Here is a 25084-nt window from a genome sequence, read left to right as displayed (position 1 = left end):
AGGATGGAGCCGCGGGCGCCGTGGATGGAGCAGGAGGGGTCGGAGTATTGGAATCGGCAGACACGGGTTATCAAGGAGAACACACAGATTTTCCGAGGGAACCTGTGGACCCTGGGCGGCTACTACAACCAGAGCGAGGCCGGTGAGTGACCCTGGGCCTGGGTCAGAAGTCACGACCCCTCGGATCCCTCACGGACGGCCCGGGTGGTCCGAGGCTCCGGGTCCGAGATTCACCCCGAGGCCGCGGGATCCGCCGAGACCCTCGACCCGGGAAGGGCTTCAGGCGGCTTTTACCCAGTTTCAGTTTCGGTTTCGGCCCAAATCCCCGAAGACCGGGCGGGGACAGGGTCTCACACCCTCCAGTGGATGCATGGCTGCGACATGGGGCCCGACGGGCGCCTCCTCCGCGGATACAGTAAGTTCGCCTGTAACGGCGCGTATTACATCGCCCTGAACGAAAACCTGCGCTCCTGGACCCGTGGACACGGCTCAGATCACCCAGCGCAAGTGTGAGGAAGCCGGTGAGGCGGAGCGAATGAAGGCCTACCTGGAGGGCACGAGTGTGGAGTGACTGCTCAGGCACCTGGAGAACTGGAAGGAGACGCTGCAGCGCGCGGGTGAGAGGGGCCGCGGGGCGCCTCCCCGACCTGCAGATCTCCCGGGCTGGGCCCAACAGAAGGGGGAGGAAAATGGGGTTAACGCTAGAACATCGCCCTCCCCGGGTCAGAGCAGAAAGAATCCTCCTGGGTTTCCAGCTCCTGTTCCAGAGAGTGACTCAGGCCCGCCCCTCTCTCTGGGACAGTAAGGGATAAATGCAGTTTCTGAAGCAATGGAGGGGAAGACAGCCCCAGAAATGGAAATCAGGGGTTCCCTTTGACCCCTGCAGCAGCCTTGAGCACCATGACTTCTCTCAGGCCTTGTCCTCTGCCTCACACTCAGGGTGTTTGGAGGTCTGAATCCAGCTTCCCGGAGTCACTCGGCCTCCACTCAGGTCAGGACCAGAAGTCCCTGTTCTCCCCTCAGAGTCTAGAACTTTCTAAGGAATAGATATCCCAATTGCCTATGTCAGGCTGGTGTGAACTTTGTGCTTCTTCCTCCACCCCGGTTGTCTTGTCCATTCTCAGGATGGCCACATGGGCATTACTGGAGGGCCCCATGAGGGATGCAAAGTGCCTGTATTTTCTGACTCTTACTCAGATCCCCCAAAGACACACATGACCCGCCACCCCGGTCCTGGTGGGGACGTCACCCTGTCGTACTGGGCCCTGGGCTTCTACGCTGCAGAGATCTCACTGACCTGGCAGAGGGATGGGAAGGACCAAACTCAGGACATGGAGCTTGTGGAGACCAGGCCTGTAGGGGATGGAGCCTTCCAGAAGTGGGTGGCTGTGGTGGTACCTTCTGGAGAGGAGCAGAGATACACGTGCCATGTGCAGCGTGAGGGGCTGACAGAGCCCCGCACCCTGAGATGGGGTAAGGAGGGCCCTGGGTCAAGTCACTTCTCAGGGAAAACAGGAGCCCTTCTGGAGACCTTCAACAGGGTCAGGGCTGAGGTCTGGGGTCAGGGCCCCTCACCTTCACTTCCTTCCCCATAACCATCTTTCTGGACCACCATCCTCTTCATGAAAATCGTTGCCATCCTGTGTCTGGTTCTCCTTGGAGCTATGGTCACTGGAGCTGTGATGTGAATTAAGAAGAGCTCAGGTAGGGAAGGGGTGAGAGGTGGAATCTGGGTTTTCTTGTCCCACTGGGAATTTCAAGTTTTAGGTAGATGTGTATCTGATCTCATGACTGGGAAGTACCATCCACACATAGCTGCTTATTCAACTTGGGGCACTGTGTGCCAATGTTTGCCTACTCTAATGCAAAGCACATGTGAAAATAAAGGACAGATTTCTCACCTTGATGATTGTGGTGACGTGGACATGATTCCCAGTAGTCATAGGTCGCGGGGAAGGACATACCTCAAAGGGAGAGTTGGCCCAGTTCTTACACATTTCTTTTCCTCTTGTTTCCTGATGCTGTCCTGAGTCTATAGTCACAGTTTGGGAAACTTCTCTGGGGTCCAAGACTAGGGCTTCCTCTGGGACTTCATGGACCTGCCTCCTCCCTGGCTTATCACTGGACATTTTCTTCCCACAGGTGGAAAAGGAGGGAGCAACTCTCAGGCTGCAAGTAAGTGTGGTGGCCATGGTCCCTCAGGTTCTTGGAACAGTTTAGATAGGAACCCATGGGGAAGCTCACCACCCCATAATTCCTCCAGTATCACATCTTCTGAGGACTCTTATCAGGGCCTGTTTTGTTCCACCCCAGGTGGTGACAGTGACCAGGGCTCTGATGTGTCTCTCATGGCTTGTAAAGGTGTGACCCTGGGGGGCCTAATGTGGTGGAGGAGGGAGTGGGGAAGTGGGGACACAACTGGGCTGTGGAGATTTGGGAAACATTTTGAGTGTGTGGTGGGCTGTTCAGAAGGTGGGCTTACCATGGCTGATCTGAATTTGTTCATGACTCTTTTCTTCTATAGCATGACTCAGCTACCTTTTGTGGGACTGAGTGATAGAAGATGTGCTCACGCCTCCCCTTTGTGACTTCATGAGCCTCTGACTTCTCTTTCTGCAAAGGACATTTGAATGGGTCTGTGTTCCTGTTAGGACAATGTGAGGATGTGGGGAGAAGACCAGCCCACCCCTGTGTCTACACTGACTCCCTTCCACACCCTGACCTGTTGCCTTCCCTGATCGTCTTCCCTGTTCCAGAGAGTTGTGGTGGGGATAGCTTCATCCCTGTCTCTACTTCACTGTGTGCTGAGCTCTAACTTCTTAGTTCCCTAATGAAAATAGAAATCTGAATATAAATTTGTGTTTCAAATTCTTGCCATGAGAGGTTGATGAGCTAATTAAAGCAGGAGATTTCTAAACTTTGAGGGAGGAAATAAATGGAACACCTGAGAACCTTCCAGAATCCACATGTTTGCTGAACTGAGTCTCTTGCAGGTGGGGAAGGGGAATTCTGTGAGGAGCCATGTGTGGATGGGATGTTTGTTTAGTTGATGCTTAGTTTATTATGCTTTTTATTTGGTCCTCATCTGGGTCATCTACTGTTACGCTGTCCTTGTGCCTTCAGTAGAACCTCATGCAGCAGTACTCATGTCCATAGAGACTCAGACATCACCCAGGGAGGCCTCTGTACAAATGTGTCTCAGTGGTATCAAGAGATGAATTTTCAGACCTATCCAGCTCTTGCTGTCCTTCTAGGGCTCTTGCTTGCATTATGTTTTTCTCATCTTTTCTTCAACCTTTTTATTTTAGTTTGTATTTCTTTTTAGTCTTTATGGATCCATAATAGTTGCATCTATTTATGGGGTACATGTGATATTTGATACAAGCATATGATGTGTAATGATCCAATCTGGGTAATTAGGGTATCCATCACTTCAGACATTTATCATTTTTTCTGGTGAGAACATTCTAAATCTTGTGGTTATTTTGAAATATACAATATATTATTATTAACTATAGTCACCCAATACTAGGTCTTATTCCTTCTATCTGACAGTATTTTGGTACCCATTAACCAATCTCTCTTTACTCCTCCTCCCCCCTCCCGACTATCCTTCCCAGACTTTGGTAACCACCATCTACTCACTACCTTTGTGATATCAATATTTTTAGTTCACAGTTATGAGAGGGAACATGCAATATTTGTCTTTCTGTGCCTGGATGATTTCACTTAACATAATGTCCTCCAATTCCATCCATGTTGCTGTCCCCAGCTTTTTAGAGGAACCAACTTCTGGAACTAGCAGACAAAAGGGATCCCATAGTTACCATCTTGGTAAATCTTTGTTGGAATTCCTCCTCTACTCTGCTAATCTGTCATATATCTGGCAATGACAGATATTTGTTGGAAGGATGATCACATAGACACATTATCTTTATTAATGTAGCCTCAGCCCAAGGGCTGTTTTGTGGAACCTACAGAATAATGTTCTCTTACACAGACATCAATGTCACCTGTGCTTCTTTCACCAGTGCTGTGGTGTGTCCCCTCCCTCCATGCATTCTGCCACACCAACCCTCCCACACACAGCACCTCACAATTATATCCCTTCTCCCTACTCTTAGTTCTAGTAAATCTAGTGCTGGCTCCATTCCAAATACATGGATTTATAAAGCAAAGTCTCATTTAGATTTATATTTGTTTGGAACATTGGACCCATAGTCAAGATTTGTTCTTTCCACAAAGAAATATAATTGTGAGTTGCTATGTGCAGGAGGGTTGGTGTGGCAGAATGCATGGAGGGAGGGACACACAACAGAACTGGTGAAAAAAGCACAGGTGACACTGATGTCCGTGTAAGAGGACTTTGTGCTGTAGGTACCACAAAACAGCCCTTGGATTAAGGCTACATTAACAAAGATAGTGTATTTACATGATCATTCTTCCCACAGATATTTGTTGTTGCCAGATAAATGACAGATTGGTTTTGCATCTGAGAAACATCATTAAAGTAACAACAGAGAAACTGTTGGTTTGAGCATATAGTCTAGAGGGAAGAGACAGATGAAAGATATACTCCAAGCAGATTAAAGAAGGAAAGTGTTTGTGTTGGAAGGTGGTAAGTTCTGTGGGCAGGCAACCCAGAGCATCAATATGTGGGGACATGGAAGATACTGTTGTTCCTGGTGGTCAACGTGAGACTTGTGGCAAAGGAGAACTTTGAGGAATGATTTGTAGGACATGGGAATTATACCTGAGGATGTCTGCAGATGTGCTTTCCCTCCAGTGTAAATGCACCAGGGCAGGAACAGTGAGTAGGCCAGGAGAGCTGGACAGACAGTAGCTAAAGTGGAGGAGATGTTTACTAAAAATGCAGAGGGAGCTGGGGTGGCAGGTGAACAAGTCTGGAGTTTAGGAGAAATGACTGGGATCATTTAAATGATATTTAAAGTCTTGAGCATGGATGTTGGCACCGATGGAGTGATTGGCTACAGAAGAGAAAGGGAACAAGTACTGAATCCTGGACCACCAGTGCTAAGGGAACTGATCAGGCCACGTGCCCAGAGCAGACTGCAAAGTTCTGACACCGCATCTAGAAAACAAATAGACCAGAGAGTCCCAAACTTTCCTGTGTGCAGGAGTCACCTGAACATGGTGCTGAGATACAGGAAGTCTGGAATGGAGAGTGGGGTTCTGTACTTGTGACCAGGTTGGAGCTCACGCTGCTGGTCTCCAGGTCATACTTCTAGTAGCAAGAACACAGGCCAGGATCCTACATGTCTGTGCATCAGCCTCACCTGTAGGGCTTGTTGAATAAGCATTTCTTGGTCTTGTGTGTTATAACCTGAGACAAGGGTTCTTGGAAGAGGCCCGAGTATTTTCTCAGCCTCAACAATTCCAGTGCTCAGCTTGATTGGGAACCACTGAGGTCAGTGATAAAAGAGTGCCAAGGTTGGGTTTTCAAATCTTGTTTAAGAGTTTTTCCTCAGAGAAATAGAGAGGGCATATCTTATCAATTATGATGTGATATTGAGAATCCACATCATTCTACCATAAGATAGAGCCAGGTAGAAGATTCAGGAAGTGGCTTCAGCCCTGCACAAAGAATATCTTTGAATGCTGGTACCCAAAACTGTTCCCCGGACTGATTTCTTACTTCTTGAAGCAAACTGTGGAAGCTAGATTTTTTCTAATTTACACATAATACTATATATATGGTACTAAGTGCCATTTTTATTATGAGGAAGACCCCAAAACCAAGCTTGAGGCTACATAGCAGGGAACAGAATCCACAGTCCACCCTTGGTCGAGTCCCTGGTAGGAACCACTGCCCGCTCTGCTGGGCACAGATGCCACTGCTCATACCTCTGAAGCCCTGATGCTGGACACTGGACCCTAGGCTAGGACTGCTGTCCCTGCTGCTCTTGCAAAGTGAACATCACTCCTTCCCCTCAACTATCTTTACCAAAATGCATCTGCACAGTCTCAGCCTCTGTGCTACCTTATCTGGTCACAGTCCAGCAGGTAGTCATCTAACTGGTGGAGCCTAAGCCTCATATCCATGTTCAACTGCAAGGGTGATTACAGAGTTGTCTTCATCTATGGACAGAGATGGTTTCTGTCTCTTAGCGAGACTTTAAGCGTGGAATTCTGACATAATGAGAGGGTTCACGTGCTGGAGGGAGAGGGGTGGAAAAGAATGACATTTTAATTTTTGGAGTAGTATCTTGAGATGAGAACTTTATCTCATAACTGGCAGGCGCTTGGTTTAGGTGAATGATCAAGTGACTAATAAATGACATCTTTCTACCCATTCCCTTGAGAGTGTGTTATTAAATCCAGCTTTTGTCTATACCTGTTAGTCACTGAAGTGGCATTGTGAGATGGTGAAATGATTACTCAAAACATCTTGTCCTTGATTTTGTCTCTTCTAGGTTTGTCTCTGCCCAGGTTTATAAGATCCCAGAGGATCTGTGTGCGTACGGATGTTTTGTATTAATATTTATATTTCCCTATGCATGGACATAATTTGGGGGAGAAAATCTCTAGCATTTATCAATTTTTATATGACATCTCAAAAAGAAAAAATATCTAGTTTCTAGTTTACATGTGGTGCCAGTCGAAGCATAGATCATGAACAGCTGTTAGCAAACTTTTTTTTTTTTTTGAGTTGGAGTCTCACTCTGTTGCCCAGACTGGAGTGCAGTGGCTGCTCCCAGCCACCGCAGCCTCGACCTGCTGGGTCCCGGCGATCCTTCCGCCTCAGCTTGGAAATATAGGTGCGCGCTACCACGCCCGGCTAATTTTTTATTTATTGTAGAGATGAGGTCTCGCCAAGTTGCCCAGGTGGGTCTCGAACCCGCGGGCTCAGGCAATCCACTCACCTCAGCCTCCCAAAGTGCAAGATTACAGGCTGAGCCACCAAGTCCGGTTTTTTTTTTTTTTTTTTTTTTTACATAGGACATGATATAAATGCTTACATTTTGGTTTTCTTTTACTTTGGGAGAGGAAAGGTAGGAATTTTCTTTTCTCTGATTTCTCTTTGTGAAATGGTGCTTTGGGGAAAACTCTCTCAAACTATATTTTTCCTCTGCTCTCACACCACCACCAAACAATTAACACCGAAGAAGACTTCTGTGACCAAATGTATAGGTTCCTCCCAAACACAAGCATCAGATACCAACTTTCTATCAAATTCCAACACTTTCTACCTGGATATAGTGTCTATCCCCACAGGTTGAGGGATGAGTCCCACAAGACTGTCCCCCTCCCCAGATACCAGTTACAAGTCCAGCCCCCAGAACTTCTGACAAACTAGCTTCAAGTTGGGGTTTCCACACCTCCCTCTTTTAGTTAGGTTCATTTGATGGGGCAGCTTACAGAGCTCAGGGAAACACATCTACCAGTTTGTTATAAAATATATTGCAAAGGATTCAGCTAAAGAGATGCTTAGGGCAAGGTATAGGGGAAGGGGTATGGAGCTTCCATGCTCCCCCTGGGTGCTACCCTCTGGGGACTCTCTATGTTCACCTATCCAAAATCTCTCCAAACTCAGTACTCTTGGGTTTTTATGGAAGCCCACATCACAGATGGTGGAAAATTTTTCCTCTACCAAAATAATTTTCTAATTATGTGACAGCAGCAGGGAATCCTGCAATTCAATTCAATTCTGGCACAAACTAACTGGAATTATCCTCAGACTCCCAGGGCTATAGCCTCAGACCCACAAGACTGTCCTCATTTCTGATGCAGTTCACAAACACCAGGTAACTAGGTTATGAACACTTCAATTTCACTTGGCAGCAAAGTCAGTCAGGTGTTGCTGGCCACCCCAGGTCTGATAATTAGTTAAACCAACTCACAGAAGTCAGGAAAGTGCTGAACTCACTATTGCAGTTTATTATTATCTCAGTTCATTTTGTGCTGCCATGACAGAATACCTGAGGCTGGGTAAGTTATAATAAACAGAAATGCATTTGCTTTGTTGTTGTCCCAGCTGGGAAGACCAAGATTGAGGGGCTGTGTATGGCAAGGGCATTCTTTCTGCATCATCCATGGCGGAAGGCAGAAGGGCAACAGAAGGCAAGAGAGAGAGAGAGAACAAGAGGTTGAACTCGCAGCCTCAGGCCTTTTTGTAATTGACATTTATGAGGGCAGAGCCTGGATGTCCCAGTCATCTCTCAGAGGTCCCAACTCTTAACACTGTTGCCTCATGGATTCAGTTTCCAACAAATGCTTTTTTTCAGGGAAGCATTTAAGCCTTATAAATCATAAAGTATAAAAATGAGCAGCCAGATGAAGAGGTATACTGGGTGAGATCTGGGAGGGTCCTGAGCACAGAAGCCTCTGTCCCAAGGAGCTGGGGTACACCATTCTCCAGCAAGGGTATGTGTTCACCCTTTGGGAAGCTCTCCAGACCCCATTGTCCAGAGGATTTTTTTATTTTTTATTTTTTTGAGTTGGAGTCTCACTCGGTTGCCCAGACTGGAGTGCAGTGGCCGCTCCCGGCCACCACAGCCTCACCTGCTGGGCTCCAGCGATCCTTCTGCCTCAGCCTTCCGAGTAACCGGAATTACAGGCATGCGCTGCCACGCCTGGCTGATTTTTTAATTTATTGTAGAGATGAGGTCTCGCTGCCCAGGCGGGTCTCGAACCCGCGGGCTCAGGCAATCCACTCACCTCAGCCTCCCAAAGGTGCGGGATTACAGGCTGAGCCAGCAAGCCCGGCTGTGTCCAGAGGATTTTATGGAAATTTTATTTTGTAGGCAAGATTGCTTAACTCGTTGGCCATTAGTGGTTGAACTCCACTTTCAGCTTCTCTTCTTTTCCAAAGGTTAAGGATGAAGCTGAAAATTCTAACACCCTAGATCCAGCTTGGTGTTTCTGGTAGCCAGCCCGCATCCTGACGTTATCTAGGAATTGCTTAGCCAAGTCATTCCATTATCCTGCTAAAGATGTACGTGTCATTGAAGAGCTTGCAAGGGTTTTAGCACCTGCCTGATAGGAAATGGGGAGGGAGAACAAATATTTTTACTGTACCACAGATCCCTGATCTTTGACCACATATCTCTTGTTTATATCATTTATTTATTTATATTTTTATTTCTAGTGAGACCCTGTCTCCCTCTGTTCCCCAGGCTGCAATGCAGTGGCAGGATCATATAGCTCACCATAACCTCAAATTCCTGGGCTCAAGAAATCCTCCCGCTTCAGACTCCTGCCACTATGTATGACTAATTTTTAAATATTTTGTAGAGATGAAGTCTCACTATGTGGCCAAAACTGGTCTTGAACTCCTGGCCTTAAGTGATCCTTCCCCTTTGGCCTCCCAAAACACCAGATTACAGGCATAAGTTACCTTGCCTGGCTGATCACAGATGTCTTATAGCAAAATAATTATAACAGTAAAAAGATACTGGCACATTATGGGAGTCCTATTTAGTTTAATTATTAGTCCAGTCCAACAACAGAATAGTCTCAGTGACATATGTCTTTACCCTTTTAGCCATCTGGTATAATTGAACTAAGAGACAATATCATCACTTACATCTCTTTTGAGGAGTTCATGTAATACTGGCTTTTCCTCATTACATAACCCATTTATTCCTTCATTTACCCTCCACTACTCTTCCTCCTTCTCCACATCTATAATAAACATTTCCAGTTGAAAGAGAAAATAGGTTCACCTGCTGTGCTGGCCTACACTACAGGCAACAATACTATTCTAGCAAGTATCTGTCTTTAGTCCACTCTTGATTATAGAGGGTAGGGTTATGAAGGTATAGAATGAGTGAGTTATCTGACTACCAGGCAATATAGTTCACTGTTAACCCTGATTTTGTCAGATGAAGTGAAAACAACTCACTCCTTCAGTCCCTCAGGAATTCTTTCACAATGATTTAGATGTATATATAAAATTACTTTCACAGGAATCTTCTGTTTCTTTTTTGTTATATCTCCTGTCCTGGGACCACTGCATCAGGTAGGAAAAAAGAAAGCTGAGATGAAGTTAGTTATAATTCCCGCATCTTCCCCTCTTAGGAATAATTGTTTGTGGAGTCATCCCGTGCCATCCTCCACCCCTTTTCCTCAGTTCCACCAGGAAAAGACAGCACCCTCTCTAGTGGGGAGGCTCCTGTGGCCCCACTCGTGTCAAGTGTGAGCACACTCATAAAGGTGTGTAAGCCCACACTTCATGTTGTGTTCCCCCATTCCTGTTTCAGACAACCAGTATTTCAGTTTTAATTTTAATACTCCATCCAACTACCTCGGAGAGGGATATCTCTCAGACCATTGTTGGACATTTAAGCCTATAAATTGTGTTCCCTAGTATGAAGAAATGTGACTTGGCAGTCCAAATTATCACCATACCTTCTGTTCTGGTTCTTTTATACCTCTCTAAGCATCTGCATCTGAGATGGAGCATGGACCCCTCCTAGAAGTCTCCTGGGCCTCTCAATACATGAAAATAAAGGACAATCTTGAGTTTCTTCAAGGAAATTTCAGGCACCTAGCTGACCTTAAAAAGGCAAATGAGCAACATGATAAACCAAAAGGTAATAATAGCCTAAAACAATAGCCAAGGATATTAGACTCACAAGATGTTAGGTTTTCTATAGATTCTGTTGATAGAATCTTAATACATGCCCCTGAGTTGTTTTTCTAGACCCATTAAATAGATCAACTGACATGTAGACCTCAGAAAAGGAGGAACTTAGGACTGAATTCTGACTGCCATTCTTTGTTCTAAATTTCTTTCTTGGGGACCCGGAGAAAGTCAAGCCCACAGGCCAGACCTTAACATTTCTTTATATTGACCTCAAGTTTTTAGACAAATCTTTTCTTCCTCGACCAATCACAAGTCAGAGAACTTTAAGTTCACCTCTGATCTGTAAGACCCTTCATCAAGATATCCTACCTTTTTAAACCAAATCAACCTTTAAGTATTGTGTAAACATTATGTATATGTTTATGAGTTTCCTGTAACTTTCCTGAAGTTTACCCCTGCCTTTAAAACCCTTGCTTATAAACCACTGGGGTGGTCAGGTCTAAAGCATGAGATGCCTGTTTCTCCTTGGTTGGCTTCCTACGAATAAATGACTTCCTTTCTCCTGCTACAAAGTCTCAATGTGAATATTTAGCTTTACTGAGCCAGGTGAGTGGATCCCAGTTCAGTACAACAGCACATCTACCTCCAGCTGAGAAACAGGCCCAATCCAGATTTAGTATCTATTCTTGCCAAGACCCATTTGCCAGAGCTACTGGTATTAGTTTAACTTGCCAGCTATGTATTTTCAAGGCCTTCTCATGCGAGAATCTGCCACAGAGCCACATGATGTCTGTTAGGTCAGTGGGCTGAGGTGATGCAGGTATGCAAAGAATTGCACAAAAGTTAGATTAGATAAGAAAGTTTATTTAGAAAGTAGATTAGAAAAGAGTGAATTTGCTTCTCAAGGGAGAGAAGGGGCAAGATGCTTGAAGGAATCGTGGCAGCAAATGCTTGAGGTTGAAGTGTTGAAAGCGTCCCTTTTAGTGGGGGCAGGTAAGCATGGGAGCTGTTGCCATGGAGATGGGGTGGTGGTGTTTGTCACATCTCTGACAGCAGATGGATGGGTGGGTTAGTCACGAGCACATAGACAAAGGTGGGTTGGTAGCTGGATGAGTAGGTCAGTCACATAGATAAGAAGGGCAGGGCTAGTAGCTGAAATACAAATTCTTAGGACAATGATGTTAATCTTAACATCTTGTGACTCACCCAGGGTTCTGGGAAAGGATTATTGTCATATATGAGCTTAAGGTGACCAGAGAAACTCCATTTTGGGCTCTGTCCTTTCACTGTCTCTTTTCTTGTTAAACAGAATAGTTCTTATGGATATTTCGTGCCTGGGAGTGGGATGATGCAAGAGGAATATATCTTGACATTGCTGCAGCTCCCAGTGTCCACTTATTTCACAGATGCAGGTGGTCACCTCAAGTAAGTACATAGATGTTTTTGTTTGTTTTGTTTTGTTTTGGTACAGTCTTGCTATGTTTCTCAGGCAAGATGTGAATGTTGTCCAGGCTAATCTCAAACTCCTAGACTCAAAAATCCTCCTGCTTCAGCTTCCCTAGTAGCTGTAAATACAGGCATGTCTGGCAAACACTCAGAGATAAGTGCTTGTTGACTTTAATCACCTTCCAAACTAGCAAGGGAGTTATTCTGATAAGCATCAACTTGACCCACCTCAGCACACCCCCCAAGTTCCCTTAGTGATTTCTATAGGACTGGCCTTCTATGGACATTCCTTTCACAGGTCAGTTTCCATTGCTCACTTGCTTAATCATTATGGCCAGGTTATTGGTTGCCACCTGTGAGAAACAAACCCACCTATCCAAAATTAAAGGATGAACACAGAGACATGGAGTGCAGCAGAAGCGAGATTTTAATGATGGCCTTGCAAGTTTGGGTGTCTGGTGGGCAGGCACACCGAAGCAGGAAGAATCAGCACTTTTATCCCTCTCCTAGTTCCTCATTGGAAGAATATTTGCAGGAGTTACACACTTTGCCGTAGGTTGCCTACATGTTACATATTGATTGGTTTTACATAATTATCTCATTCACATGTCCTATTGCCAATTGGCTTACAGGATTACTATTTTGATTGGATTCTGCCAAAAGTTTAAACGTGTAGCCCATCAAAGTAAAAAGCCTGTGAAAAGGAAGCACAAAGAAGCAGGAAGTGAATCAACAAATGAAAAGCACAAAGCATTTAGACACCATTTTGAGAATCCAAGATAAGCTAGCCTCCAATCTGAAAATAAATCACCATTCTTATTTCTTACACCACCCGTAAGTCAGTGAACACCAAAATATAGGGGCTTCTTTTCATTGTTCACTTCTACCATCACCGCTAGGAAAACAACATGTAGTTCAGCCCACTGAGCTGGTCTCTTTTTTCTTCTTTGCTCAAAGAGGCGGCCTTCCAACAGGATGTTGCCTATTACTTTTAGAATGCTATGCAAACACAACCAGCTTTCTGTGGGTCAGTCAACTGATATTGCATTGGAAAACACGTGAATCTTGAAGAATGAATCTTGAAGAATGTTGGTTACTGTTAATTTAACTAGTTTGTGATTTAATTGCAGTCACTGTGCCAGATGTAGTTTGAACAAATTAACACATCTCCTGTCACCTGATATGCAGCTATTGATATGGCAACTACTTTCTTCTCCACACATGTTACTAAAGAGTATGTGAAGCGGTTTGCTTTCAACTCCCAAGGTCAGCAACACACCTACCCCGTCCTACCTCAGGCATATATCAATTCTCCAACCATATATTATAATTCTTTGAGCTATGGGACTGTTGCCATGTTTCCTGGCTTTGGTCCCTTTCCCTGCTTTGGGAAGGTGAATCTCCTCTTTCTTTCTCTCTCTCTCTTTAATTTACTTTCTAAATAATCTATATTTTCTAATCTAACTTCTGTGCAATTATTTGCATTTTTCATGTGATATTGGATCTCACACCAGACAGTCCACACCTCTAGCAGGCCTGACCTAACATACTGGAGGCCCTGCTGGGGGAGTTTGACTCTAACATGAGTACTCTCCAAAAGGTGACTTCAGCAGAAGAGGGTTTTCATAAAGTAGATAGGATGACTCACTCTTTGCATACCTGCACCCTCTTTGCTTAGTGGACTCATGAACAAAACAGCCATGATGCCAAGGATGGAGACCATACATGGTCTCAGCAACATGGATTTCTACTCAACAAAGCCAACCCAGCTGCCACCACTGCTGTGTCCAAATCTGCCAGCAGCAGAAACCAACACTGAGTCTTCAAAATGACATCATGCGCTGCACCAGTCAGCTACCTGGTACAGGTTGGTTACATTGGACAGTTACCATCATGGAAGGAAGAGGAGTTTGTTCTTACTGAAATATACATTTTGTCTGGCTACAAATTTATCTTCCATGCATGTAATGCTTCTGCTAAAACAACAATATTTGTGGACTTTGGATGCCATATATACCTTCCTGGTACCCCACACAGCATTGTTTCTGGTCAGGAAACTCACGTCAAAGAAAATAAAGTGTCACAATATGCCTATGCTCATGAAATTCACAGGTCTTACTATTGTCTCCATCATCCTGAAGCATCTGGCTTGATAGCTTTTGAACATGCAGTTACAGTGCCAGCCAAGTGGCAATAACTTGAAGGTTTGGGACCACTTTCTCCAAAAGCTGTATATACTCTTAATATGGTGCTATTCATCTCATAGCCAGGATTCATGTGTCCAGAAAACACCAGGTGGAAATGGGAGAGGCACCATCACTATTAATCCTGGAGATCCATTTGTAGTCTTTGCTTTCTGTCACCACCATCTTATGATCTGACAGTCTTGAAGTGTTCCAAAGGAAGGAATGCTTCCTCAGAAGACACAACAAGGATTCCTTTGAGCTGGAAGTTAAGGCAGCCACCTGGACCCTTTGGGTTCCTCATGCCCCTGAATCAACAGGCAAAAAAGGAAGTTATTGTGCTATAGTCTGGGGTGCTCAATCCTGATCAACAGGGGAAAATTAGGCAGTTATAACACAGCGGCAGTAAATAAGAGCACATCTGGAATACTGGAATCCTTTTAGGGCATCTCTTAATATTGCCCCACCCTATAATTAAAGTTAAAGAAAAATGACAACAACCCAATTCAGACAGGACTACTAATGACTCACACTTTTCAGAAGTGAAGGTCTAAGTTACTTAAGCAGGCAAAGAACCATAATGCTGATATCAATGGGAATATGAAACAGTTAGTGGAAGAAGGAAGTTATAAATACTAGTTATAACTGTGTGACCAGTTACAGAAATGAAGATTGTTATGAGTCCTTTGTTGTTATGAAGATATTTGTATCTGTATTTGTCTATACATGAACTAAGTAAATATCTTTAATATTTTCCTTATTCCCTTATAATAAAACATAAGATGTACTACTAATAGTTAATGTTTATTAACTATGATTTAACTTTTATTAACATGGTATTTAGGTTTTAAGATATCAAAGAGAAGAGTGCGCATCATGCATTATCTTTGAATTACTTTCTGGGAAAGGATTAATGTGTGTTTAGTTGTATGCAATATAGTAGTATATCTTTGGAAAAAGTATGACTTTATAATTGCTTTGATTTGGAGATTCACAATTCACAATTCACTCACCTCGGCCTCCCAAATTGCTGGGTTTACAGACTGAGCCACCAAGCCTGACTGACAATGGATTTTTTGAAAAAAAAGGAATGTAATTGCATCCTGGCTAGCAAAGATTCACTCTGAATCTAAGAGCACACACAGGTTGAAAGTGAAAGAACGGAAAAGAATGCTCATGCAAAATGGTAAGATTAAAAAAAAAAATACTTCTGGAACGGGTGGCTTTATCTTCAGGATCCCACCTGGTGGCAGTCAGGTAACAACTAGGGCTGGAGTTACTGAAGGCTCACCTGGGCTGGGTGTCCAGGGCTTCCTCTCTCACATGTCTGGCACCTCTGGGGTCCTCATGGCTTCCCTATTCAGCAGAGACAGTGGCTTAGAAGTTTTACATGACTTGGGACTTCATGAGAAAGGAACCAGAAGCTGCCAGGATGGCTGATGACTGTGATCAGATTGGCACAACCTCACTTCTGCAACATTATGTTAGCAAAAGCAAATACCAGGCCTACTTAGGTTTAAGAGAGTGGAGAAACTCCACTTCCTGATGAGGCAGTAGCAGATAACACTGAAGAAAAGTAAGTGGAATGAAAGATGTTTTTGCAGTCATCTTTGGAAAATACACGCAATCCAAAAGATCCTATCTGCCAAAAGAACACCACGATGTTCCACCCTCCAAGTCTAAGTCCTGTGGTTCTATCTGGAAGAAGTTTCATATCCCTGGAAGCACGTGTGGAGTCAAAGGTCTAAATAAACTCCATCTATAACCACAATTTCATTTTGTTTTCATGAATCTGTGTGTTATTTCCTATAAAGTGGGGGCTCACAAATCTCTCTTCAGGGAAATCTCTAGTGGTGGTAACACAGTTCCCTCCCCCACAGGTCTGCTTTACAGATTAATCTCACTCCTGATATCTCCTGAAGAAAGTTGAAATCACATGTTTTTACTGAAATGGGATGTCCCCCAAAATGGTAACAATGAAATGTTGTTCACATGGTGGATGGGCTGAATAAAAAGACATTGATAGCAGACACGGCATTCTGTTTCTGAAATGACTCATGTGGCATTAGGCTATTTAAAGTATACAATTCAAAGTGGGGACCAAAGGGAGGCCCGAACTTTACCTGCATGATGTCCACTTGTTTACCTAATCTTGAATTGTATCCCACATCTTTAAAATGAAAAGTAAAAAAATATACAATTCAATGGTTTTTAGTATATATTCACAGTTGTGAATTACCACATTCAGTTTTAGATTTCATAATCCCAAGATGATCCACAACTCTATAATGTCTTTTAGAAGAGGTGAGTCTTTGCATTTTCACTTCAAGAGTTTTTTTTCTTTATTATTGGTATTTTTTTATGGTTAGAGAAGCACATTTCCAAGTTCTATAAAAAAATTCTAATTCTTATGAAGGTTACATTCATTAAACAGGTTTGAGGAATATTGGCATATTTTGCCACATTGGGACTTATAATTCATGAATATGGGATGTTTTTCTTAAATACTCTTAAATCAAGCAATGCTGTTTCCATTTGTGTGTCTTTTGATAGATTTGTTGCAAAAATCTTGAAATGTTATGCTTGTGTTCATAGTTAGCTGTGGTATGTCCAAATACAAATGATTTTTTGAATTTACTTTTTATTTAACGACTTTGCTTGTGTCTTTTATTCATATAGTTATATTTTTTATTGCCTGATTGCTAGGAAGTCCAGTATAATTTTGAGTGCAATGCAGAGGGCAGGTCTAGTGGTGTCTTCTCTTTAGCTCCTGATCCACACTCCCTGAGCTCTCCTCACTCTGTGTCTGAAAAACCATGCTGTGTGTCCTGCCTGATCTCCATAGGCAAACTTCCTGTCTGGCTTCCAGGTGGGATTGGCTAATGGGATCATCATGATAACAGAGGGGGATGGAGGAGCACTGGTTGGAGGTATTTCTCCCCCTGGCTCCCTCCTTGCAGTATTGACATAGGGAGAAATGGGCCTTGACTGGCTTGGGTTCATTGATATGGGTTCTCTCACCCAGTATCTCAGACTAAAAGTGTTACTTTGAGCCCCGAAGAGTGATGTTAATTTTCTACTGGGCTAGCTAATCCTGAATTCCACTGTGTTCTAGAACAGCGTCTCTCAAACTTGTCTGTACTTTAAATCACCTGGGAGATTTTAAATAGTCCAAAATCCAGATAGCACCTCAAACCAATAATATCTGATTCACCAGACTTGGAATCCAGGTACCAGTATCATAGTTAAACTTCCCAGGTGATTCCAATCATCAATCAAGTAAATACCAGTGGCTCAGAGCAGTGGTTCTCAGTATTTGGTATGAATCAAAATCAACTGAAAATTGGCCCACATACTATCCTAGTTTATAAACTGGAGCTCATAATTTTTAAAAATTAGGCAGGTTCTGGCTCTATTGCCCAGATTGGAGTGCAGTGGTACTATAGATCACTGCAGCTTGGAACTCCTGGTCTCAAGCAATACTCCCACCTCCACCTCCTGGGTAGTTGGGACTATAGGTGCATACCACCATGCCTGGCTAGTTTTTTTTTTTTTTTTTTTTGTAGATATGGAGTCTCATTATATTGTCCAGGCCCAGGCTGGTCTTGAATTCCTGGCCTCAAGTTATCTATCCACTTCTGCCTCTCAAAGTGCTGGGATTACAGGCATGAGCCACTGCACCTGGCCTGAATTTAAAAAAAAATGATCTCTCCAGATTTTGCTATATATGACAGATTGTGAAAACCACTAGCTTATATCAATGAAATCTATATCATAGTTACTTTGCAGGGGAAGGTGTCTGAAAGCAGCTCAGAGAGATGGGGATGTTTAAATGTATCCATTACGTGCAACCTGCTTAACCATCTCCTACCCACATCTCCTTGGAGGCCTGAGGGGGTGCTTCTCTCACCAGGGCATTAGGTGCCACTTAACATTACAGCTGTAAAAACTGATAGGTCTGCTGGGTCATCACCAATCTTGAGTCATAGGTATTTAGAAATTCTAACCCAGTAGCAATACCAAAGTCAATTATTATGTCAGAACCTCTCCTGCAACAGAGGGGAAGGCATGTGCCTTTGAGAAACAACATTATAATGCAGTGCTAGGGATGTTCTTTCTTCAGGCTTTTCCTAGAGGGACATGTAGTCATCTAACATTGTCCATTGGGGAATGGAAAAATCCCACATGATCTGGGAGCTAAATCACAATGCTTATTGATTTTATCAAAGGTAACCGTAGGGGCCCAGGCGTTGTGGCTCAGGCCTGTAATCCCAGCACTTTGAGATGCCAAGGCAAGAAGATTGCCTGAGTCTGTGAGTTTGAGACCAGCCAAGGCAACATGGGAGACCTCATCCTTACAATAAAAAAAAAAAAATTAGTTGGGCTTGGTGGCAAACACCTGTAGTCCTAACTATTTGGAAGACTGAGGCAGATGGATCACCTGAGCCCAGCAAGTCTAGGCTGTGGTGGCCGTGATCATGTCACAGCACTCCATCCTGTATTGGAATGAGGCCCTGACTCAAAAATTAAATGAAGAAAAAATTATTTTAATTAAAAAAATTTACCCTAGGGTTAATAGTTTACTGTAACATGTATACAAACCTTTCCCTATACCAAAGTCATGAAGATATTTTACTATATTATTTTAAAGAATATTTTAGAAGAAATGAATACAATTACATTTTCCATTTGGGTAGCTAATTGTTCTTAAATTATTTACTAATTATTTTTCCATTACCCAGTATCCCTAATAGTATCTCTACTTTATAAATACACATGTGCACATACATGCACAGACACATATGTATACTGTCTACATATATGTTGTTTTTTTCTACCCCTGTTTCAATTACTCCCTTTCTTAATTAAAATAACACTGACATGTCACACTATCTGCTAGAAAATTCTCTCCTCTTATTACTTTTATTTAAGGTGTCTTGGCTATTTGTTTTTCATATTCTTATATGAGGCTTAAACTCAGCCTACCAAGCGTCATAAAAATGCTTAATGGATGGTTGATTGGGAAGTTTAGCATTATTAGATAATTTTAGGAAGTTAGTATCATTATAATATTGAATCACTAAAGCCAGAATCTTCATCTCTTAATCAATTAATTGCATCTTCCTTAATTATTCAGTAGGATTTTTAAATATATCCCAGTTGATATCTTGTACAGAATTTGTTAAGTTTAGTTTTAGACATATATATATATGTGCACTTTTCTATATCAATTTCTAAGTTTTTCATTTTCTATTTGTGTAAAACATCTCTATAAATTATTTCCTACCAGCCTGCAAAGCTCTTATTTAAAATCTGTGTGAAACTACCTTATTAACCTCAATAATTTTCTAATATTTTGTATTTTCCACATTCAGTATATTATCATTTGCAAGCTATGAAGGTTCTGTGCCTTTTCAAGTCTTTCTATGCTTATTTCTCTTCTTCCTTTACCCCTTTGGGGAGGTCCTCAATTACAATGCTTAATAAGTCTGGTAAAAACAATTCATTAATATAAATTTTCATATTCAGATTTTCTGGACACCCAACAAAAGCTGAACTGTGACTCACGTGAGAACTAGCTGACTCACCCTTAAAGGGCAGTTATTTGGGGCCCATCCCACACACGGGGGTTTACTGGTATCACATATGCACCTGCAACCTTCAGCTTCTACCTCCATTCCCAGCCCTGTGAAGCTTAGCCACTGCCCAGACCAACAGCCATCACCCAGGGACTAAAGCAGTCCATGTGTTCTACTTATTATCCTGGATTTCTGCCTGCTCCTGGGTCCTGGCCTGGCAAATCTCCATTGCCTTGTTAGCCCATCCAAACCTTCTATTCAATTTTTCAAGTATGCATTATTTTCCTGCTTTTGCAATTGTACTCAATCTGAGAGAGTTTCAAATTATGTAATCAGTAACCACTGGAAATCAAATACAATGTATAATTTTATATGTCAGTATTGTATACCAAGAGAGAAAATTCATAGATGCTAGTACTGCTTACATAAGCATGTGTCACTTAGAGATACTACAGACAAAATGTTGGATAATATCTAAGTATGCCATGGTTATATATATATATATATATAAATAAATGATAGCTTCTAAGAAAAAAATACGTATGTAATATGTATGACTATGATAGTCAAACATGGGAGTATAGTATGAAGATACTTCTCATCACCTTCACTCCATGAGCCATATCATGTGAAATGAGAAACAGAGACTTGAAATGTGTTGAGAGACTCACTGACAGGCAGTGGGGTAAGTCATGTTCTACATGAGCAAATCAAAGCAAACTCCTCATAAATGATGTTGAACTGGTGTAAGATATAGGTCCTTATTAAAATTGGTTAATTTTCATTTGAGGTAAGTGATCTTTTTACAATGAACTGGACTCTAAGTGACTCTAGTTATCAATCTACCAATAGTCGTGCTCTATACTAACTGGGAGACCCACCATGAGCCTGCAGTTCCCAGGTGGAGGTCTGTTGCTGACATCAGTGTCCAAAGGGTACATTTTCTTAGTAACCCACAGAGAAGAGGAAGGGCTCAGGGAAAAAGGACTAAAAAAATAACAATAGCGATAATATCTAACACTTTTTGTGTTCTATGTGTTAAAAAGTACCCTTAGCACTTTAAAATACTAATTCATTTAATACTTATAACACGTCTATGGGATGTGAATGTTATTCTCATTATTTACATGGTGCAATAAAAATGAAGGTCTCACCACAAGCAGTGGTGGAGCTGGGTTTTACCCAGACGCTCTGCCCCAGGCCATGCTCACACCACTACCCTGTTCCAGAGTGTGAGGACGGGTAGAGAGTCCAGTCAGGGAGAGATTGTAGAGAGAGGATAGGAAGAAGAATGGGCAGAGTGGATCACTGTTACGGCCTGCGACCCTGTTTCCAGAAGACAAGAGGACAAGGATTTTTGTGCCTGTCAAGGAAAATATCCAAAGTCTCTGCTTAAACCTGAGCATCTCCAGCTCTGAGACAGGTGGCTGGGCAGGGAAGACAAGAAACCAAGGGACCAAGAAGGGGAACTCTGGGGGTTCCCCTCCCCTGAGAATTCTGCAGGAGTTTCCCTGACCTCATGACCTCTCTCAGCCTTTGTCTTGTTTTTCTACCCAGGACTGATGATGGGGCCTCCAATCTGCTTTCCATTGTGTTTCATGACTCTAGAGAAGCCAGTCAGAGTTAGCCAGGATGGCGTTTATAAAAGTGGTATTCTCATGGTCCTTTAAAATACCCAGAGAGGCCAGATCTCACCACCCATAATCTGCTTCTCCTCTTGTGGACCTTGACCTTGGTGGAGGAGTGGGCTGTGGGTAGAGAATCAGGATAAACTGAGGCTAGAAGGCAAGAGGCAAAGGGTTGGCCTGCAGGGTGCTCAGCTGGCTCCTTATGGGCGCATATGCCCTTGCTCAAGTTATCTCAGTTCATGTCTTGCCACCACCTGCCTCTGGCAGCCTCCACCTTCCCCTGGTGTTTGGTTTCTTCGACCCTTTCCTCAGCTTTTGCCTCACAGAAGTTGCCCATGTGAGCGACTCCAGGGCAGGGGGTGTGGGGTATGACAAGGAGCCCAGGAGGCTCGGTCCCTGGAGGAAGCCAAGAGCAAACGTATCCACGCTCAAGGAGGAGGCCCAGAGGACAACGATGCTGGGTCACAGGCTCCTTCCTCCTGTGCCTGCCCCCAATGTGACCAGTTCCCAGGTGGCATCCCAAGTCTCCAATCCCTCGGTACTTGGAGACTGCCGGATCCACCTCCAGGCTCCTCAGCATTGTCCTCATGGACAACACGTGGATCCTTCACTTCCACAGTGATGACAAGATCAGAGAACGAAACCTCTGGGATAGAAGCTGGGTCAGGACTGTGGGTGCTTTAGGTAGCGAATACATCACTAGGGGTTTGAGATTCCCAGGCAGGTGCAAATCCAGGGCCAAGCCAGTGAGTGATGTCAGGCTCCAGCACAGGTCCCAAAGTCCCTCACCCCACATGCCGGGCCTGGGTCTCCCAGGTGTGGAAGGCAGAACCTCATGTGGATTCTTACAGGTAGGGAAGGGCCAGGGATATTTTGTTCCAGGTTTCTTTTTCAACCTAAATCTTGACTGGTGTTTGCGGTGACCAATGGCAGGGAGGAGGGAAGAGACTTGGGTGGGAGGGGCAGACAGGAGAGGCAAGCGACCTGCCTCCTGCCTCCTCTCCCTGCTCCCTTCCAGCTGACAGCCAGGACAGGTCCAGGGTCCACACCTGCAGATGCCTCACAGCTGCCTGATGATGCCGGACAGGAACTTCTTCAGGGGACACTTTCAGTTCCCCCAACGGTGGGGAAGATGCCACGTTCCTGCATGAGACCTATAGACCTAGACAGTGTCAAGCATGTCCAGGAGAGGTTAGAAATCGCAAAGGCTTCAAGGGAGCACCTGCAGTCACTGTGCTAAGTGGTTTCTCTGACACTTGGAGCATGGTCATGAGACACTGCTGCTGGCAGGTACTGGGGTCTTTGGGGTGGCACATCATGACCTCTTGGAACTGGAATTATGTTCCCTTGGCGGGGGAAAGAGGGGACTGACTCAGTCCAGTTTTCTCCTCTTCCTCAGCATTTCTCTCTGGTGCTGGGGATTCTGCCCAGGCTACTGAGGTTGTCCTGAGGGTGGGTGAGGACAGAGAGGAGAGTAGAATGGGAAATAGAAAAGGACAGCTGTTACCCAAGTCCATAGTGATGGGTTTGGGTCCACCTTCACTGGGGCATCTTTTCTTTCCATGCTCCTGTCTGCTGGACAATAAAGGTAACCTTTAACACAACCAGAAGAAGAGACACCATGAAACCAAGTCAGTAGATCTTCACCACACTTAGAATACAGACATAGAAGCTAAATGGATGGGCCATGCTCTTTTACGGTGAATGAAAGCAGTTTCACAAAGGATGGCTAGGTTCTAATATAAGAACTTAGCAGATAGGGAATATCAGGAAGTTATAAATCAGTTTGCAAACCAGAAAAGAGACAGATTTTTTAAGCAGAAAAGTAATATCATCCATGTTAGAACTAAAATAACAAACCTAAGAGTGTCTCACTATAAGCGTGAGACGACTGCCCCTGTTCCTTCTGGAGCCCATGGGGAGACATCCTGCTGTACAGCTAAGCCTGGCAGGAAACCCTGGTGGGTGGGGGGCAGCCTGAGAAGCTGTAGGTGACATGGGAGAAGGGAGACCTGCTGGGCTTCCAGGTCCCCAATACCCAGGGAGGCCACTTCCTGTACTTGAGAATTCTGATCTGAATTTAATTTTCCCTGCTCCTGTGTCCAGGAGCAATGCCATCAGAGGTTCAGAAAGTCACTGTGCCTGGGAAGTGTTCGTTTCTTGTGCGACTAAAATTCTTACATTCTTCTCCCTCAGATTCCTGAATTTCTTGTAAGAGATCAAGCGGGTGTAAGCCAGGCCCCAGACTGAATTGGCAAATCTGAATGGAATATATAATGTGCGTGCATGTGTGTGTGTGTGTGTGTGTGTGTGTGTGTGTGTGTGTGTATAATCATGTATGGGCATCTGTATGTGTTTGTGTGTTTACACATATGTGTGAGCTTTGCATATGCATGTGTTTGTGTACATATATGACCGACAATTAAGTTTGTGAACTCATTCTAGAAAAAGTGCTTCCTGCCTCTTTGATGAATATCACTGCATTCAGCTTTGAAGTACTCCCCTTGGGATGCTATGCATCAATACCAGAACCTAGTTCACTCATCAAAGTAGTTTTGGAACTTTTTCTGAAATGGCCATCAGCACTGTCATTGCATTACCCTTGATGTGATGGATGTCATCAAATTCTTCCTTTCATTATTTCCTTATCTTTGGGTATAGAAAAAAGTCATTGGGGGCCAGATCAGGTGGGTAGGGATGGTGTGTCAATACAGTTATTTGTATGGTGCTGCCAACATAGCACATCGTGGCAAGTCTGCAGTCTCTACAAATAACAACAACTGCTTTGACGACCATTCCAGGAAAGAGTTCCAAAATTGCTTTGACAGGTGCACTAGGCACTAGCAGTGCTGTATAGCTTCCCAAGGGGAGTAATTAGAAGATGACCATAGTGATATTCAGGAATGGGGTATGTAATACTTTTTATGGGATGGTTCTCAAGCCTAATTGAGCATATGCATATATGCCTCAGTGTGTGTGTGTGTGTGTGTGTGTGTGTGTGTGTGTTTTCATGTTACTCTATGGCTCCCTCATACTTGGCACCATGCTGGCCTTTTTCTGTTCTGTCCCTTACAACCCCCACCCCATGATGGGTTGTAAGGGACAGAACAGTTCTCCACCTGCAGGCAAGTAAGGGGAAGATCAGGACAAGTGTTGGGGGAGATGTGGTCCTCATCACACTTCGAATAGGGTCATAGAAACTAAATGGATGGGTCATGCTCTTATACAGGATTCTGCCTTAATAAACGTGCCAGTCACTTTCCTAGGGTATTTATATGAATTCAATTTAACCCTCACAGGAGTCCTGATGACATAGGGTCACTGTCAACCACATTTTACAGATGAGAAAATTGAGGTCATTAGGAAGTTCAGTGACCTTCATTGGGCTCGTCCATGACTCTCAGGAGATATTGTGACTGCTGAGACCAATTAACACATTGTCATACTGATTCCCATGCCATCCACTAGTCTTCTATAGGATATTTACTCCTGTGGACTCTGACCAGTTTCCCTTTCTTCTCCAGGCACTGAGACAGAACTGGAGTCTATTGCATGTCCTACAGCCCCAACAGGGGAGTCCTGGGGTATGAAGTGACCCGTAGGCTGATGGGATCAGCTTTCTGGAGGTGGGGGAAGGGAGAGATGTGTCTTCCCTGGAAGAAGTCAGTGGTGTTGCCATCAGGGCTTGTGAGATGCACT

General features: G+C 43.9%; 1 pseudogene; it reads left to right on the top strand.

Moving 5' to 3' along the window:
* Nucleotides 1–3: 3 nt before the first annotated feature.
* On the top strand, nt 4–2851 carry LOC103256935 (annotated as a pseudogene).
* The last annotated feature ends 22233 nt before the right edge of the window (nt 2852–25084 follow it).

Source organism: Carlito syrichta, unplaced genomic scaffold, assembly GCF_000164805.1.
Source record: "Carlito syrichta isolate Samal-C Ts95f unplaced genomic scaffold, Tarsius_syrichta-2.0.1 Scaffold298057, whole genome shotgun sequence".
In the NCBI taxonomy this organism is placed as follows: domain Eukaryota; kingdom Metazoa; phylum Chordata; class Mammalia; order Primates; family Tarsiidae; genus Carlito; species Carlito syrichta.
This window is presented reverse-complemented; position numbering and strand designations above follow the sequence as displayed.